Source organism: Leptonychotes weddellii, chromosome 4 (assembly GCF_054177405.1).
Source record: "Leptonychotes weddellii isolate Sample4059 chromosome 4, ASM5417740v2, whole genome shotgun sequence".
Taxonomy (NCBI): Eukaryota; Metazoa; Chordata; class Mammalia; order Carnivora; family Phocidae; genus Leptonychotes; species Leptonychotes weddellii.
This window is the reverse complement of record NC_138372.1, coordinates 168,398,412-168,414,510: the sequence shown is the minus strand read 5'-3', so window position 1 is coordinate 168,414,510 and position 16,099 is coordinate 168,398,412. Positions and strand designations below refer to the sequence as shown.

Below are 16,099 nucleotides of genomic sequence, written 5' to 3'. Positions count from 1 at the left end.
TAGATGCCTATGCTCTGTCATTGTACCGTGCACTTATTATCTAACTATGCCCTAGTTTACAATTTTTGATATGTTTTAATGGTTTTCAATTGCTTCACTTGTATTTTTTAAGCAGAAAGTAGGTTTGAAGACAGGGATGTGGTGCCCTGTTTTTACCCCTCATCCCAGGTGTTGCCCGGTGGGCATGCATGGGAGGTGATGGAAGTGGCTGAGGTGGTGAGTTCAGTAGAACTTCAGGGTTTTATATGCGCGTGTTGTTTCTCCTTGTCAGGTTCTCGGAGGACTATGGAAAGAGGAAAGAGAAGCTAGGAGCATTTCCTTTAAACTGATGTTTGATTTCTTCACAGAGTTATCGTGGCCTTCGGAACTGTGAGTATAATTCTCTTGCTACATTTGTGTCTTGGTTTTTTGTTTTGTTTTGATTTTTCTTTCATCTGTTTTAGGGTTTCTTTGACATACAGTAGAAACAAATAAAGCACAGTAGGTGAGGGAAGAACTATTAGTTGTTTAGTGCCTTTTACGTGTGCTTTGAGGCAGGCGGGTAACAGTAACGTCCGGGATAGTGGTGACGTAGCCGTGTGCTCTAGAAGAGTGCCCGAGCACCGCAGACACTGGGAGCTCCAGCTGCTCAGTGAGTCTTCCCGGTAACCCCATGAATGAGGCTACCCTTTGCCCTGTTTCACATTTGCATAACTGAAACAGGTTAAAGGTTACTAAGTTAGTAAAGGGCAAAGCTGGGATTCAGACTCAGTCTGGCTTTGGAGCCCGTGCTTTTTACTTGTGTCTTTTCCTTATGGGCTCTGGATTCAGATGTTGGCTTGGCTACTTACTTACTAACTCTTCACTGACTACCGAAACCTAGCTTTCTCTCCATTCTAACTCTTTACTGACTACCTAAACCTAGCTCTCTCCTCCGACCAAGGGTGCTGTTGACAGGACCGCTTTCCCAGGGCTGCGGTGAAAATGCCGTAACAAATGTGAAATGTACGCAGCATTCACAAATGTTAGCCATTAATACTCGGTGGCATTTTCCCTACTTTAATGAGAGGAAAACTGAGCCCCAGAGATTGGGTTATTTGTGATTTGTTAATTTGTTACCTTGGCACTTGCGCTGCCCTCAACAGTTGGGAGGTTGTAGAATTGAGATTCTATCCCAGTTTGTCTTGTTTCCAAAGACTGCTCTTTCTGGTAGACCTAGTGGCAAATCGAGGACAGGTAGTTGATAGACGATTCATAAATCTCTCTTGGGGTATTAGCATTGGTAAACATTTTATTTTACCCATACGTTGCTTTGGTAAAAGCCTCATGAACTTAGACTTCATGGATTCAGAATTCAGGATCATTTATAATTATGTTGAATTTGACTTTGGCAAATGTCTTTGTGTTAGATTTCCAAGGGGCAGGGCCCTGGATTGTTTTTCCATTTCCTTCGGGGGGTCAGTTCACTTTCCTCTTTTGTTCTCCTTTCTCCCCCAAACCCACTTTTGTTTCTGCCAGGATTAGGTATTAGGGAAGGGAAATTATGTCATGCAGTTTCAATTTCCAAGTAAGGCCTGGAAGTCGTGCTCCTTTTCTCTAATTCCTTCCACCCTTGGCTGCGAGAGGCACCTGCTCTGTGTGTGTGCTCTGCCAGGTGTGACTATGCTGTCTTTTGGAGAAGGCCACGCCCAGCTGTTTACACCCCTGTCTCCCCCGCCCCGCCCTGCGCATTCCATGTTTCTTCCTGTAGCAGTGTGCTATATTTATTGGGTACAAGTCTGTTTCTGCATCTTCAAGGGCAAAGACTTTATTTCATCTCTGCATGTTTTCTGCTTGGCCCATAGGTAGTTTTCACTAAATGCTGGATGAAGGAATATTTAATGTTTGCCACAAAATAAGTTCTTTTTTCTTAGTGGATCCAAACAAGAGGGAGAATATCAAGTATAACTTTTCAGCAGCATTAGCTATTAAAAATAGTTCATCTTGGTAGAGCACAAGACAGTTTCATATTTAGCAGAAATTACACAGAAATTTTTCTTCTTAATGTGGTGTGCTGTGGAATGAAGGCCTTACAGGGAACTGAGAGCCCGTTCATGGCTCACTGGAACTTTGAGCACTGGGATATAATCTGCTGCTTCTAGTTTGGCACTCCCCTCCCCTCCACCCCTGTTTGAAAATATGTAAACCCAGGAAAATAACCTTATAACCAGTGTTTCTATAACTGTTTCCCCCCAATTCTGGACAAATGGTGAGGCCACATGAGTCAGCCTGGCTTTGTACAGCATCAGCTTAATGATCTGCTGAGATCTGGGTCCCTTGATATACCTGAGTGCCCTGGTCCCCTTGAGCCCCTGTAGGATGGATCAGGTTCTTGGTTCTTGATTTGTTTTGGGGTGTTGCATTATAAGGCAGAATCTTGGGATAGAGGTGTTTTACAACCAGAATTCTAGGAAAGCAAAGAAAAGTTTTGGAGGAGTTGAATTGCTGGAATACGTATGGAGATTATTTTCAGGGAATGGGGTGTGGGGAGGCAGTAGACAGAAAGGAAGGTTGCCTGGAGACCCGTCTGAAAACCCCCATTTTGTGAATAAAGATGGCTTTTTTAGCATCAGGGCAGCTGAGAACAATTGACATAGATTGAACTCTGAGGGTCTGGAGCTGTTTATCGAAACAAAGAGTCACTAGGGTCAGGCGTGCTGGCTGTCGGCTGCGGGGGCAGCTGTCCCTCGGTGTTCAGCCCCGAGATGCGACTGAGCTTTGGAAAGCCGGTGTGTGGGGAATAGACACCGGCGGTGGGGGAAGGTAGAGGACAACCAAGAGACCTGTCGGCAGGCCATTGAGGGAGCCAGGTGAGCAGCAGTGGAGGCTTGGACTGGAGCAGGAAAACTGGAGGTGGTGAGAAGCAGTTGGGCCCTGGATGTATTTCAAAGGTAGAATCAGTAGGGTTTGCTGACAGATTGGATAAGGGGTGTGAGGACAGAGGGAGGAGTTGAATTGACTAGAAGGCTCTTGGCCTGGGCAACTAGATGGGGGGAAGGCTGTGGGTGGAACTTGGTGTAGAGGGGCAGATGGGGAGCTCACTCATAGGCATTTTAAGTTTGCGATTCTGTTAGAGATCCAAGTAGAGATGTCATGTAGGCAGTTGTAAATAGGCATTCGGAGCTTGGAAGAGAAGTCTGAGCTGGAAGTGGCAATGAAAACGCAGTGACACTCTGTGATCACTGAGGGAGTGAGCACAGAGAAGACAAGCCAGCCCGAGCCTTGGGCCACTCTGCCATCGAGTGCTCAAGGACGAACGTGAGCAGTGGTTGGCACAGAGCAGGTGTGAGGAGGACCAGAAGCACTGGCACCATGGGAAGAAGGGAAGAAAGTTCCAGGAGGAGGATGGGATCAACTCTGTGAAGCGTCAGGAAAGGTCATGATGAGGATTGAGGTTTGGCGACTTGGAGGGCGCTCTGGCAGCGTTCAGAGCAGTGTGGGGGCGTGGTCAGAATGAAAGCCGGCCTGGCCCGTGGTGTGAAGGGGGAGAGAGTAGTGAGACGGATTGCGTCCAGGTGCCTTAGGTCCAGGGTATGTACAGTCATCCTCACACTTAACTCACCATCTGGGTGCTGAGCAGCCCAACCCAGCCGGGTCCCTGAGGTCCGTGGGGGTGTTTTCATGTTGCAGGTGGGGAAAGCTCAGGGTCAGAGCTCACAGTAGCTTTCTCAAGAGTACGGAGCTGGTGGGCGGTGATGCCAGGCCACAGACCACACATGCTGTCCTCAGCTGCCTGCCTCCTGAGGGTTTCGAGAGAGACTGTTGAAGGGGGAAAGGGAGTAGTGTGGTTGAAAAGTTGGAGGAAAACACTTATGTCTTGCTTGAAATGCTTCTATTAGAGATTCTGTTTCTTTTTCTTACTTGCAAATTTCACTTCTATCAGAGGTGGTAGGAGCATGTGTTCAAAAGTAAAATAATGTTGAAAGGTACAGCGGGCTCCTGTCCTGCCCTCCACCCACCATCTGCCTCCCAGAGGTGCCTGTAGTCCTGGTTAGCTGTTTCTATTAGCATTTATGTCCACGGTTCCCAGCAGTATCTGTGTAGAGGCAGGGTCATCGATGGGTCAGTTTTAGAAAAAGTTACATTTTGAACTCCCATTTTCCGCACATAGTTGTATCACAATTTTTGTTTAGATCCATAATTTGGTTAATCATTTTGACTTTGTTAATGTTGCTCACCTTTGAGCCGGTTAATGTAGCATGATTATATTTCCTTTTTGTTCAACTTTTTGTTTCCCTGTTTTCTTGAGCTTAACAGTTGCGACTTTTTTTTTTTTTCTGTTTACTTGATATTCTTAGCTCTCTCTGATAGCTCTGTAAGTAAGGTCTCTTAATAAAATTTTCCATGTGCTCAAGCATATTACTTTTGTCTTCACCCCCAGGGACATCTGTTTTCTTGCATGCTGGACAGGTTGCTCTCCCGGCCTGCTAGAAATGGTACCAGGGTTGAGGTGTGCAGGGCAGATCCTGCCGGAACGGGTGAGACCAGGTAGAGAATGCTGATGGGGAAGACAGTGATGGGAGGCTCAGAGGGAGGGGGGCAGAGTCCTCCTGAGGGAGCAAGTCTGGGAAGGGTGAGCGGAGTTCATGGTAGTTGGGGAAAGGCATTCCAGGTGGAGAAAGTGAGAATAAGCAGAGCTGGACAAGATTGGTTACTTTTTGTTAACCTACAAAGCCTCTGTCCTGGTGCCTTGTTAGGTGGTATATATTAACTTAGTTACAGACTCTTCCTTAAAGAGATTTAAATAGGTTTACATGGGAAATATGACATTCAGATTGTTAAACATCTGTCATAAATTTCTTATTTTTTGAAAGATTTTATTTTTTAAGTAATCTCTACACCCAACGTGGGGCTCAAACAACCCCAAGATCAAGAGTCGTACGCTCTACTGACTGAGCCAGCCAGGTGCCCCGGTCATAAATTTTTAGTATATGTGCTGCTGAAGCGAGCACACCCCTGTCATAAATTTTTAATGTTTTCTTAAAACCTGAGCATAGGATATATCAAGACACTTAAATCCAAGAGATAATCTTAAACTGTTGATTTCATGTATTGGTTCATGGAAAAATCTTTATGGAATATCTGTCACAGAGGCGGCCTGGCCCGGCCAGTCATCATGCAGGAGCGGACACTGTAGCCCCCAGTGAGCGACCACAGGACATTTCAGAGGCTGCTCTGTGTCCAGCTGGATGCGCAGGATGCTGTGCAGGGAGGCTGGGGGTGTCATGGAGGCGGGCAGGTGCAGCCCTGGTCTCTGGCCCAGTTAGGGAGGCCCATCAGGAACGAGATGGTGCAGAACCAAGAGTGAGTGGTTTGGCTTCTTTTGAAAAGAAGCATCGCTCAGTTTGGAATGCTGAGGCAAAATTGTAAGAAATAAAGTCCGTAAGTGCCTTTCATCACTGCCAACTCCAGGGCACCTTTTATGTTGATGCCTGCCTGTTCTCATGGGACGGTCAGCACCCTGTGTTTAGTTTAGTGGGTCTGCCGTGTACAGATGTTACCTGCTGTCTGAAGCTTTCACTTTATACTCAAAGCTTTGCGAAGAACACCCTTTATCTTTCCAATATTAGTTATGTTTGTGATTCCGGAATTGTATGTGAGGGAAGTTGTCAGAACTGTGATACCTGCCATTTCTGTGTGTCATTCATTGTGTGTATTTGAGTTGAACGCAGTTTTTATAATAACAAGGTAGTGCTTACTGTCCCCAAGGGCTAAGCTTTCATGCAAAGGAGAGGAGAGCCTGGAGCCAGATTACGGGACTGTCTGCCTGAGGCTCCATGTGGTGACGGCAAGCTCTCCTGTTCCTTTGCATGAAAGCTTAGCCCTTGTTCTGAAGTGCGATGGTGCTTCTGTGTGCGGGCCCTGACTGTGATGGGGTGGGGGGGCTGCCGCCCGCTGAGCGGTGTGCAGACCCTCAGTATTGTCGCGTGCCAACCACGCTTCCGCCATGTAGGAGTGCGTTGTCCCTGGTGTTGCCAACCATTGCGTGCGGTTCTCGGTCATTGGTGTGCCTGCTCATACTGAAGAAAGATTGGGGTTTCATCATATACCTGTAAAAATGGGAAAATAGGTCTGTTTCTGACCCTAGCAGTAGGCAGGCAGCTTTTCCTGTGATTCTTACACTCTGAGTAAGGGGGAGAGGGGATATTTCTTTCTACCTGCCTTGGCATATTGTAGATGTTGGGGGGCGCGCAAGTAGGGTGTTGAGAGTGGGGATGGCAAGGAAGCATTTTAGATTTGGGTCTCCTGCTCCTGAATTCTAAGTGGTTTAACAAAATATACAAACTTCCCATCATTTCTTCTTTGAAAAACTGTCTATTAAAAAGGATAGGTGTCTCAGCAGAAAATTCAACTGAAAAAATGGCCAAAATATTTGAGTAGCTAATTCCTCCATTTCCTGTAGATAACAATAAGCACGCAAGAAGACGCTCGCCGTCATTCATCATTAGGGAAGTGCCTGTGACAGCCTCAGTGAAGTGGCACTGCAGTCCTATGAGAAGGCCTCCCATTACCCCAAACAAGGCTACGGAAGGTAACCGTGCCCAGGTGCAGGGGTGTGGGACAGCTGTAACTAGATCAGGCTTTGCTGGTGGGGATGCAAAGGGTTGTAACCATTTTGAAAAATAGTTTGGCAGTTTCTTATAAACTTGAATATATACTTTTCATACAATCCAGCAGTCCTACATGGAGGCCTTTATCCAAGAGAAATGAAAACTTACGTCTACACAAAGGCCTGTCTATGATTGCTTATAGCAGCTTTATTCATATTTACTGAAAATGGAAAACAACTCAAAGGTCCATAAAGTGGGAAATGGGTGAACAGGTTGCGGAGCCCCTCTGCAGTGGGATCCTGTTCGGCAACAGAGAGGTGCTGACTACTGACGTCCTCAGCAAAAGGGGCAAGTCTCCAGAGCCTTCTGTTAACGGGCAGACACAGAGCTCTGTACGGCTGTGGTTCCACCCTGATAACATTTGGATAAAGACAAAACTATGGGAACGAATCGGATCAGTGGTTGCCGGGGGCTGAGTCCGGGGGGAGGAGCGGACTGAGTACAAAAGGGCATGAGGGCGCTTCGAGGGTGATGGAAATAGGCCATGTCTTCCCTGTGATGGTGGTTATACACTGAATGTGTTAGTCAGAACCCAGTGAACAATGTTTTACTGTATGTAAATTTTACCTCAATAAGCCAAACCTAAAAAAAGATAGGTGACTTATGTATATACACACGTAGGTATTATGCACACACATTTATACACACACTTGAGCTCGATTTTTCTTTCCAGTGGATTAAATTTTATTTTTCTGGATTAGGTGTCCTGGAAGTTTAAGTGAAACAGGTTATAGCACGGACACTTTCTGAAAATGTATGATCTTGGAGTCTTTGGTTGATTTTTATATTCTTGTCCATGACCTGAAGGCTTTATAATGTGTTTTGTTTTTGTATAACACGGTTATATATTATAGATGTCATGTAATTAGCATAAATAAGAGGTGTTTTAAAAGTTAAATTATTTTAAGATTCCTTCCATGTTGTTCAAGCTCTTGTAGCTGTGGAGAAAAATAGTTCTACTAGCTTTAAAAATTAATAAAAAATGTTTTCTCTGATTCACGACAAACTTGATGATACAGTCTTCGGCGCTGTCTTTAATCAGCTACAGTAATTGTAGGATACAATTATATTTTAAACCGCTAGACATAAGAATGTACACAGAAAATAATACAAGTTAGCTTCACTAAACTTAAGGCTTAATTGTGATTGTAAATCAGGTCTCTTCACAGTATGTAAGAGGGTTGCTTGTTATTACAATGTGGTGCTTTGTGATGTCCTGCAGAGCAGTTGTTTAGCATTTTTTCCTAATAAACCCTTCTTAGCAAAGCCACAACAGTAGGCAGGGAGGGGGATTAGAGTGGAAAGTTGTGTGTGTTTTTAATTTTCATTTAAAAATCAAAATTTGTTTGACTTTAGAAAATAAGAAGGCCATTCATTTAAATGATGAGGTCTTCGTTATTTTATGATCAGAGGATATTGCAGTGTGCGGTTATAATGGGATCAGTGATACAGTAAGGTGCCTTGTAAGAGGCCCTCCCTGAGCTACTTTGTGTTTGCTTATCACACACGCTGCTCTGGGTTCTTAGGGCTGGCTTCACTGTCTCCGGTAACCTTGTACTCTAAATGGTCATCACGCAGTAAATCTGCACTATGGGCCTCCTTGAGAGTTGTGTTTGGGAACAGAAGAGAGAATAGGATGTTCTGCCTGGCATTTTTTTATCGTCTGACTCTGTCCCTATGTTTTGCTGCGGGAATCTCTGCGTGAACTGGTTTTGAAGGCTTGGACCCGTGCTGGGATGCTTCTTGCAGTTGGTGACCTGTCCAGCTGCTGTCAGCCGGGTGGCAGTCCTGGTGCAGTTGTCACGGTGCAGCCGCAGGGCCTCCGTGTGCGTCCGTGTAAGCAGGTGTGCTGCCGTTCGACACGCGTGGAGGGTCACTGCCACTCACGATGTCCGCTCTTCCCCCGAGAAGTTGTATGTGCAGAATAGAACAGGAGTAGACACGTGGAGCATGAAGTTCTGAAAGTGTTAAACCGTGTTTTTCTTCTGTTTTTCAGAAGGGTGCTTAATGGGTCTTCTTAAAATGTACTGAAAGATACGAAACTCAGTTTTGGCTTTTCTGGATGACTCAGGATCCTCAGTACTAACACCTGTCATTTCCAGTGTGTGGTAGCCCCACTTCTGCCTTTTTCCTCAACGTCAGGCTGTGCGGTGGGCAGCCTCTGAATGCCCTTCCACCACCTTTTCTAATTTGTTGCTCCTTGTTTTTGTTGTTGTCGTTTCTTTGTTTTGTTTTGTTTTAAGTGAAACCTTGTTTTCTTTTATGGAAAAGTTGTAAGAAGTAATATAGCCAACTTCCAAATACCCTTCACCTAGATTCACCAATTGTTAACATTTTGTGACATTTGCCTTCGTTCCCCGCCCCCCCCCACCTCTGGATACAGATGTACACACACACAAATTTATTTTCACCCTTAGAGAGTAAGTTGCTCATTTCATGCTCTTTACTCTTAGATACTTCAGTGAATACTTACTAAGAACAAGGACTTTTTACATAACCAAAAATAATCAGTATAGGTATCAAATTGGCAAAATTTAACATTGCCTCATTCTCTGGTATACAGTCCATATTCATAGTTGCTCTGTTAATTACAGCAGTTTTCCCCCATACAGGACCCAGTCTAGAATTACATGTGGTATTTATTGATGTTACTGTGGCCTTTTTAGTCTGGATATGTTTCTCAGCCTTTCTCTGTCATGGCATTGACTGTTCTAGTTGTTTCGTAGGTCATTCTTCCATTTGGGTTCTTGTGATGTTTTCTCATGATTAAACTCAGATTATGCATTTTGGGGGCCAGGCTATCAGAGAAGTGGTACTGTGCCTTTCTCAGGGCATCATATCGTTTCTCATATCCATTATATCCATCTCAGGATGGCACATGATGCCGGCTTGTTCTTCTGTTGGTGAGGTTAACACCTAGGAATTTGTGGGGCTGCAGATTCTTAGATCCTACTCCTGACCTGCTAAGTCAGAAACTTAGGGCTTGAGGCTATGTTTTTAACAAGCCCTACAAATTATTTTGATGTATTCTAAAATTTGAGAATTACTGATCTCAGGTGATCAATTAGGATGACATCTGCCTAGTGTCTGCACTCTAAATTAGCATTTATCCTTTGTAATTACATGAGGAATCTGTAGGGGGAATATTTGAGGCTGTGTGACCTTTTGAACTTTCAAACTGATAGTTTGGTCCCTCACTGATGATTCTTGCTTGAAACAGTTACTAGGTAGCCGCTCAGTGGGAATGCTGTTCCTTCTCACCTGTCAGCTGGTATTCTCCTGTAAGGAGAGTTTCCTCTCCTTTGTTCACTCACTCACTCGTTCACCAGCTAGCACTTCACGGATTCTTGTTTGATTCAGTGGCTTATAGTCCTTAACGCTCATTCATTTTGATGCTGGAATGCCCCCTGATTTGGCCTTCCCCAAGATCACCTCCTGTGTTTTTTTGACGTGTCCCCGTTATTTTCTGAGCATTTCCTTCCTTTTGGCCAGTAAGATACTCCCAGCATTTCTTATAGTTTCTCTGTCCCGTCGTGGAATCAGCTATTTCTTCAAGTATCCTTGGTTCCTTTTGGTGGGAAATGGAGTTTAGAGGCCAGGGTCCGAGTGGTAGGTGTGCTCCTTTGCCGCCAGGTGTTACCACTTCCCAGCGCCCTCTGTGTGTGCACACGTGCATTTGCACCTCTACTCAAGATGCAAACATCTTGTTATATTCTTAAGGGCTGATGAGGTCTCTGATTAGTTTCATTGGCTTCTAGTTGATACTTTTCTTTTTTCTTTCCTTTTTTTAAGCTCGGGCCCCTGGGGGGGGCGGTCTCACATGCACCTTTGTACTTTGGTAATTAGTTAAAGGTTGGCGTAGAATGTAGAATTCTCAGATTTGGGGGTTTGTCTTGGGGTTCCCCTGCTTCCAGCACCCCTCCTCTAAATTTCAGTTGGTCCTCCAGCCCCCACCTCTTTATTCTAAGGCCTCATGCCATTGAGACTTCTGCTTTCTGCCCCTAGAGCTCGCCCTGGGGTGGGAAGCACGTTTAGTCAGAGGAGCAGCAAACGGACAGGTGTCCCGGGGTAACTCCGTTGTTCAGGGGAGAGCCTTCACCTCTGCTGTGTGCCTCTGGGCTTCCTGGGTTGTCCAGCCTATGCACAGTTTCACCGTCTGCCAGGGATTTGGGCAGTGTATTTATATTCAGACTTGGAGCTCAGTATTTTGCAGCCCTCTTGTATCCAAAATTTCCCCCTTGAATTTATAGCCACTTGGCTGCACATTAAGATGGTACAGTAAGGCTGCAGCCCTGCCCTCCCAGAGTGGGGGCTCACAGTATTGCCAGGCAGGAAGGTGACAAACACTCCTAGTTTGTACCCGATGCAGGAGCAATTCTGACAGTAAATTCTTCTCAGGTGCTTGCCTGCCTTTGGTCATTCTCCAGTTCCTTCACATAGTTGTTTTTTAGTGAATTTGTCTGATTTTTATAATTATCTATGGGAGAAATTGCTCCATCGTCTTCCTGTAACCATTATGGAAGGCTCACACTCCCTTTTGTCCTCTGAAATCTAGCTTCATCTTTATTTTTGTACCCAGTGTTTCATTATGGTAATTTTCAAGCAAATGGCAAAGTTGCGAGAATTTATGGTTAACATCCATAGGCTCCTACACCCCCTGGATTCTACCTATGGTGTGTTACTATTCTTGCTTTCCCACATAAATAACCAATTATCCATTCCTCTATCCACTAATCCATTTTATTTTTTAGGGTGTATTTCAAAGTAAATTGCAGATACCAGTATACTTCACTGTATGTGTTTCAGCTTGCATATTGTTTACTAGAGTTCATTATTTGTTTAAGGTGTTTTCTTTCAGTGTAAAATTTATATACCAACTGCGTGTCACTCAAGTGTACATTCACTGAGTTGTGGCAAATGCATCCACCTTTGCAACCTAAACACTTACTGAAACAGACCGTTATCATTTCCCCCGAAGGTTCCTTCATGCCCTTTGTGCTCAGAGTCCTTGCCCCAACCCCTGCTGCCGTCCTCACCCTGACGCCTGACAACTGCTGTTTTCCCCCCTCAGATCAATTCTGCCGGCCCAGGAATTTCCTGTCAACAGAATCATACTGTGTGCGTGATGTGTGAGGCTTGTTTTAGCGTAGTATTGCTGAGTTCATCCATGTTGTTTTGCGTATCTGTAATTCATTCCTTTTTAAAAAAAAAATTTTTTTTTGAGAGGGAGTGGAGGAGGGGCAGAGGGAGAGAGAGAATCTTAAGCAGGCTCCATGCCCAGCACGAGGCCCAATGTGGGGCTCGATCTCATGACCGTGAGATCCACAACCTGAACAGGAACCAAGAGTCGGATGCTCAGCTGACTGAGCCACCCAGGCTCCTCCTTGTTCCTTTTAATTGCAGAGTTGTATTTCATTGTATGAGTCTATCATATCTTGTTCATCCATTCTTTTCTTGATAAACAGCTTTATTTTTGAAAGAAACTTTTGCTGGGTGTGTAGAATTTTAGGTTGACAGTTATTTTCTTTCAGCATGCTAAACATGTTGTTCCATTATCTTCTGGTCTTTGTGCAGATTTGTGAAACTTATTTTCTACAACTTTTTCATCTCTGATACTCTGCCTTGCAAATTTCAGCCACTCAGCTTCCCAAAACTTGACGTTGTCTCTCCTCACCTACCCGGGGCTGCTGCGCTCTGCTTGGATTCCCTTCCTGTGCCCCTGGGCCGCGGTTGCTCCCAGCTGGACAGAGAGGGATGGTGGGGCTCACAGGCCTGCGCTGCTTACTGTCTCAAGATCTGGAAAAAGTAGTTTCATGGATTTTGACCATTTTCCCATTTGTTAACCGTGGGCGGGGGGTTGGGGGGATGGGGAGGGGCGTTTTCCATCCTAGTTACTCCTGCATGTCTGAAGTGGATGACCCTAAGTCAGTGCTTTTTGTTCATATGCTCTATTTCTAAATTTTCTGAAAAATCTTACGACAAATTTACTTGTAATGTTAATTTAGCTACTGATTTTATGATCTAGAGAATCTCAAGTTAATTTCCGTTTTTACAGAGGGGAATCTGTATTTTGGCAAAACTTTCATTTTAGTTATTTTGTTATTAAACTGGCTTAGGGTAATTGGTTTATTCTGCATTGTATTTAATGGAAAGTAGCATTTCTTGCCTGGTTTACCAAATGCTGGGCTGTCTGTCGTGAACGTAACAGTTAATCCCAACTCCAGGCAAAAGCCTGTTTGTTCCAGTCTCTTGCCCACCCTGTTGGTGCTGTGTGAATGTATGTGAGCAGCAAGGATAGCTGGGCCTGGTAATGTGTGAACACGAATAGGAGGAAATGTGGGAGGATTTAGTCACTCATTCAGCACATAGTTGAGCTCCTGCAGTGACCCAGGCGCTGTACAGAGATACTGTTCATTTTTCCCTCTGATCTTTCAGATGATTGGGTGGAGATTTGGAATTGTTTCTGGCTTTTCTCCTAGTTTTTGATATAAATTTTAGTAACTAAGTCTATCCCTTTAAAAATACCTTTGTTAATTTGTGAAGTAGAGATTATCGTTAATAGTTAATGCTAGAACTATGAGTATTAATCAAAATAATTTTTTACTGTGTAAATCTTTTATGAATTGACATACCATAAAACGAGTATGCATATGCCGCATAGTTTTTATCCAGCAGTGGCGGCTGCTTTGAAATAAAAAGCCCAGGAGAATAATGGTGTTTGGGTGTGTGTATGATGTAACCTTGGTACGACATAGGTTAGGACCTACTCTAGAATGAGGGGCTGACTGATTTCTGGGCCTCATGGCTGGCTGGACTAGTACTTGAGACTTAATGCGGAAGGTTTTGGGCACCTGGAAATGATAGTTTTGTTCTGGACCTGCAGTGTTGTTGGAGGCCTACCTGTTGCATTTATGTGGAAACCGTTTATCCTACATTATCCCCTTTTGGTGGACCTAGGGCAGATGAAGCTTGGTCAGCCCTTGAGCTAAACTTTACCTGGGAAAACTTTAATCACTCATGTGTGCGCTTCGTTTTGTCATAAATCCTCATATAAATTTCTTGAATGAAAAATTCTGAATTAGTGAATGTATGATTTTTAAAATAACAATTTATGGGTTCTCTTGAATTTGACTTTCAATCTTAAATCTTTAGATTTATTAAAGATTAAGATATACTTTTATTTATTAGGCAACGAAGGTCATTTTCTGTTATGCTGCATAAATCTGGAAGATTGTTCAGACAGTTGAAGAAGATGTTTCTGTTTGCCCTTACGCCCCACCTTTTTTCCCCACCTTACTTTTATTTAAGTAAGAAGATGTGAAAGGGAGGGAAGTCAGTGTATACCTTTTTATGCAAAAAAAAAAGAAAATGGAGTTAGTTGATAAGTGGATTTTATCAAGAAGAGGAGGGTGAAAAGCCTGCATGGCGTTTACGTAGTGATCACGATAGCTGATTACACAGTAGGACCTCTGGTGGTTGCTGCCCAGAATCGGCCCAGATGGCAGTGCAGAGTTACTCCCTTTGCTGCAGCTTGTGAGCTTGGTGACAGGTGCCTTCCGTCTGTGGTGTGTGACCTTGTGTTAAGGGGGTGGGGGTGGGGGCTGTGACAGGTGCGCACCAGGGAGAGAGTGTGCGGTCTTCTCCGAGAACTGCGAGCCTGAGGCTGGGCTCAGCTGAGCCGGAGGATGGTAAGAATGAGTGTACACAGTGTAGTTTTATAGAGAGATGATGTTGTACGAGGTGTGGATTGTAGCCCCAAGGTCACGTGGCAGCGGCTGTCAGGGTACTGCATACGTTTTGGGGACTAGGAATATGTAGTTAACGTTTTACGTTAAACCCTGCAGGTATTGATGCTGTTATTTTTGTGTTCTCTTATTCTTGTTAGATTAATTCACGTTTCTGTTGTTTACTTAAAGATAGTATTTGATTTCCATAAAAAGCTTGGGAAATATGCATTAGGAAATTCCTGTACTCAGAGGTGGTTCTTAGGCGGGAATTCAGGGATGCCAATGAAAGGAGTATGCCTTAAGCCAGCTGTGAGTCTGTCCAGACTTTATATATACTTACAGCAAGAAACAAATGTACTTTCTCTCATAAATAATTTAAATGCACTTTATGTAGACAAATTCATTCATAACTTTATTTTTAGCACAATGAGGTGTGGAAATACTTAAAACCATAGCTGAACTAAATTATAGTTTCCCTAGGAAGTAAATATAAAAGCATGCAATAATGATTATAAGAAGGAAATTTAAATACTTTTAACATATTTTTGCAGTTCCTTGGTCCTTCTCCCCCCAGTCACTTAATGGGAAGTAAAACAGATTTTTTAAAAAAATATTTAAATTAGGTATATATATATATATTTTTTAAAGATTTTATTTATTTATTTGAGAGAGAGAGAATGAGAAACAGAGAGCATGAGAGGGAGGAGGGTCAGAGGGAGAAGCAGACTCCCTGCCAAGCAGGGAGCCCGATGCGGGACTCGATCCCGGGACTCCAGGATCATGACCTGAGCCGAAGGCAGTCGCTCAACCAACTGAGCCACCCAGGCGCCCAGGTATATATATGTTTTAAGTAATTTCTGTATTATAGGAGATCCATGTTCCTCTCTGTTATAATTAGGTCTTATCATTTTCCCCTCAGATTTTGAATGTGTTTAGTTGTTGCTTTTGATTATCTTTCCATCTGTTTGTGATGTTTAGTTTTCCTGTTTTTAATGAACAATCTTATTATCTATAAGATGCATGGAAAGACTGCATCCCAGAAGAGCAATAGTCAGTGTTATAGTGGCTTTAATTAACTGAATGAAGCTTTTTTTCCTAAAATATTATCTTTCTAGGAAGTTAGTTCTCTAGAATACCTTCTATCTTAATGGATTGAGGCTGCAGGTACAGGTAATTTTTTTAGATTTCAAACTTTTGTGGGACTTAAGTTGAAAATGTTATATAGTGTTTCAACTTATAGTTTTGTCTACTTTTTTTTTTTTTTTTGACTCCTAGGCCAAAGAGTTGGGACTTTATTTTGAAGATAATAGGCAACCACTTACAGTTTTTTTTTTTTATTCTTATGTTAATCCCCATACATTACATCATTAATTTTAGATGAAGTGTTCCATGATTCATTGTTTGTGCATAACACCCAGTGCTCCATGCAGAATGTGCCCTCCTCAATACCCACCACTAGGTTAACCCATCCTCCCACCCCCCTCCCCTCTAGAACCCTCAGTTTGTTTTTCAGAGTCCATCATCTCTCCTGGTTCGTCTACCCCTCCGATTTCCCCCGCTTCATTCTTCCCCTCCCGCTACCTTCTTCTTCTTCTTTTTTTCTTTTCTTAACATATATTGCATTATTTGTTTCAGAGGTACAGATCTGAGATTCAACAGTCTTGCACAATTCACAGCGCTTACCAGAGCACATACCCTCCCCAGTGTCTATCACCCAGTCACCCCATCCCTCCCACCCCACCC

General features: G+C 43.7%; 1 protein-coding gene across 16 annotated transcripts in view; it reads left to right on the top strand.

Annotated features, from left to right (window-relative positions):
- Positions 1-16,099, top strand: part of PTK2 (protein tyrosine kinase 2) — a 261,505-nt gene that overhangs the window by 25,698 nt on the left and 219,708 nt on the right. For 8 of the 16 annotated variants that reach the window (XM_081816605.1, XM_081816601.1, XM_081816603.1 and 5 more), the window contains exon 1: positions 6,533-6,550. The exons of 1 other annotated variant lie outside the window; for it this stretch is intronic. The gene's annotated coding sequence lies outside the window, so the exon portion shown is untranslated. Of the gene's footprint in view, positions 1-271; positions 370-6,531; positions 6,551-16,099 lie in introns of those variants that run through there. 7 more of the 16 variants (XM_081816607.1, XM_081816606.1, XM_081816604.1 and 4 more) reach the window with 2 other exon arrangements.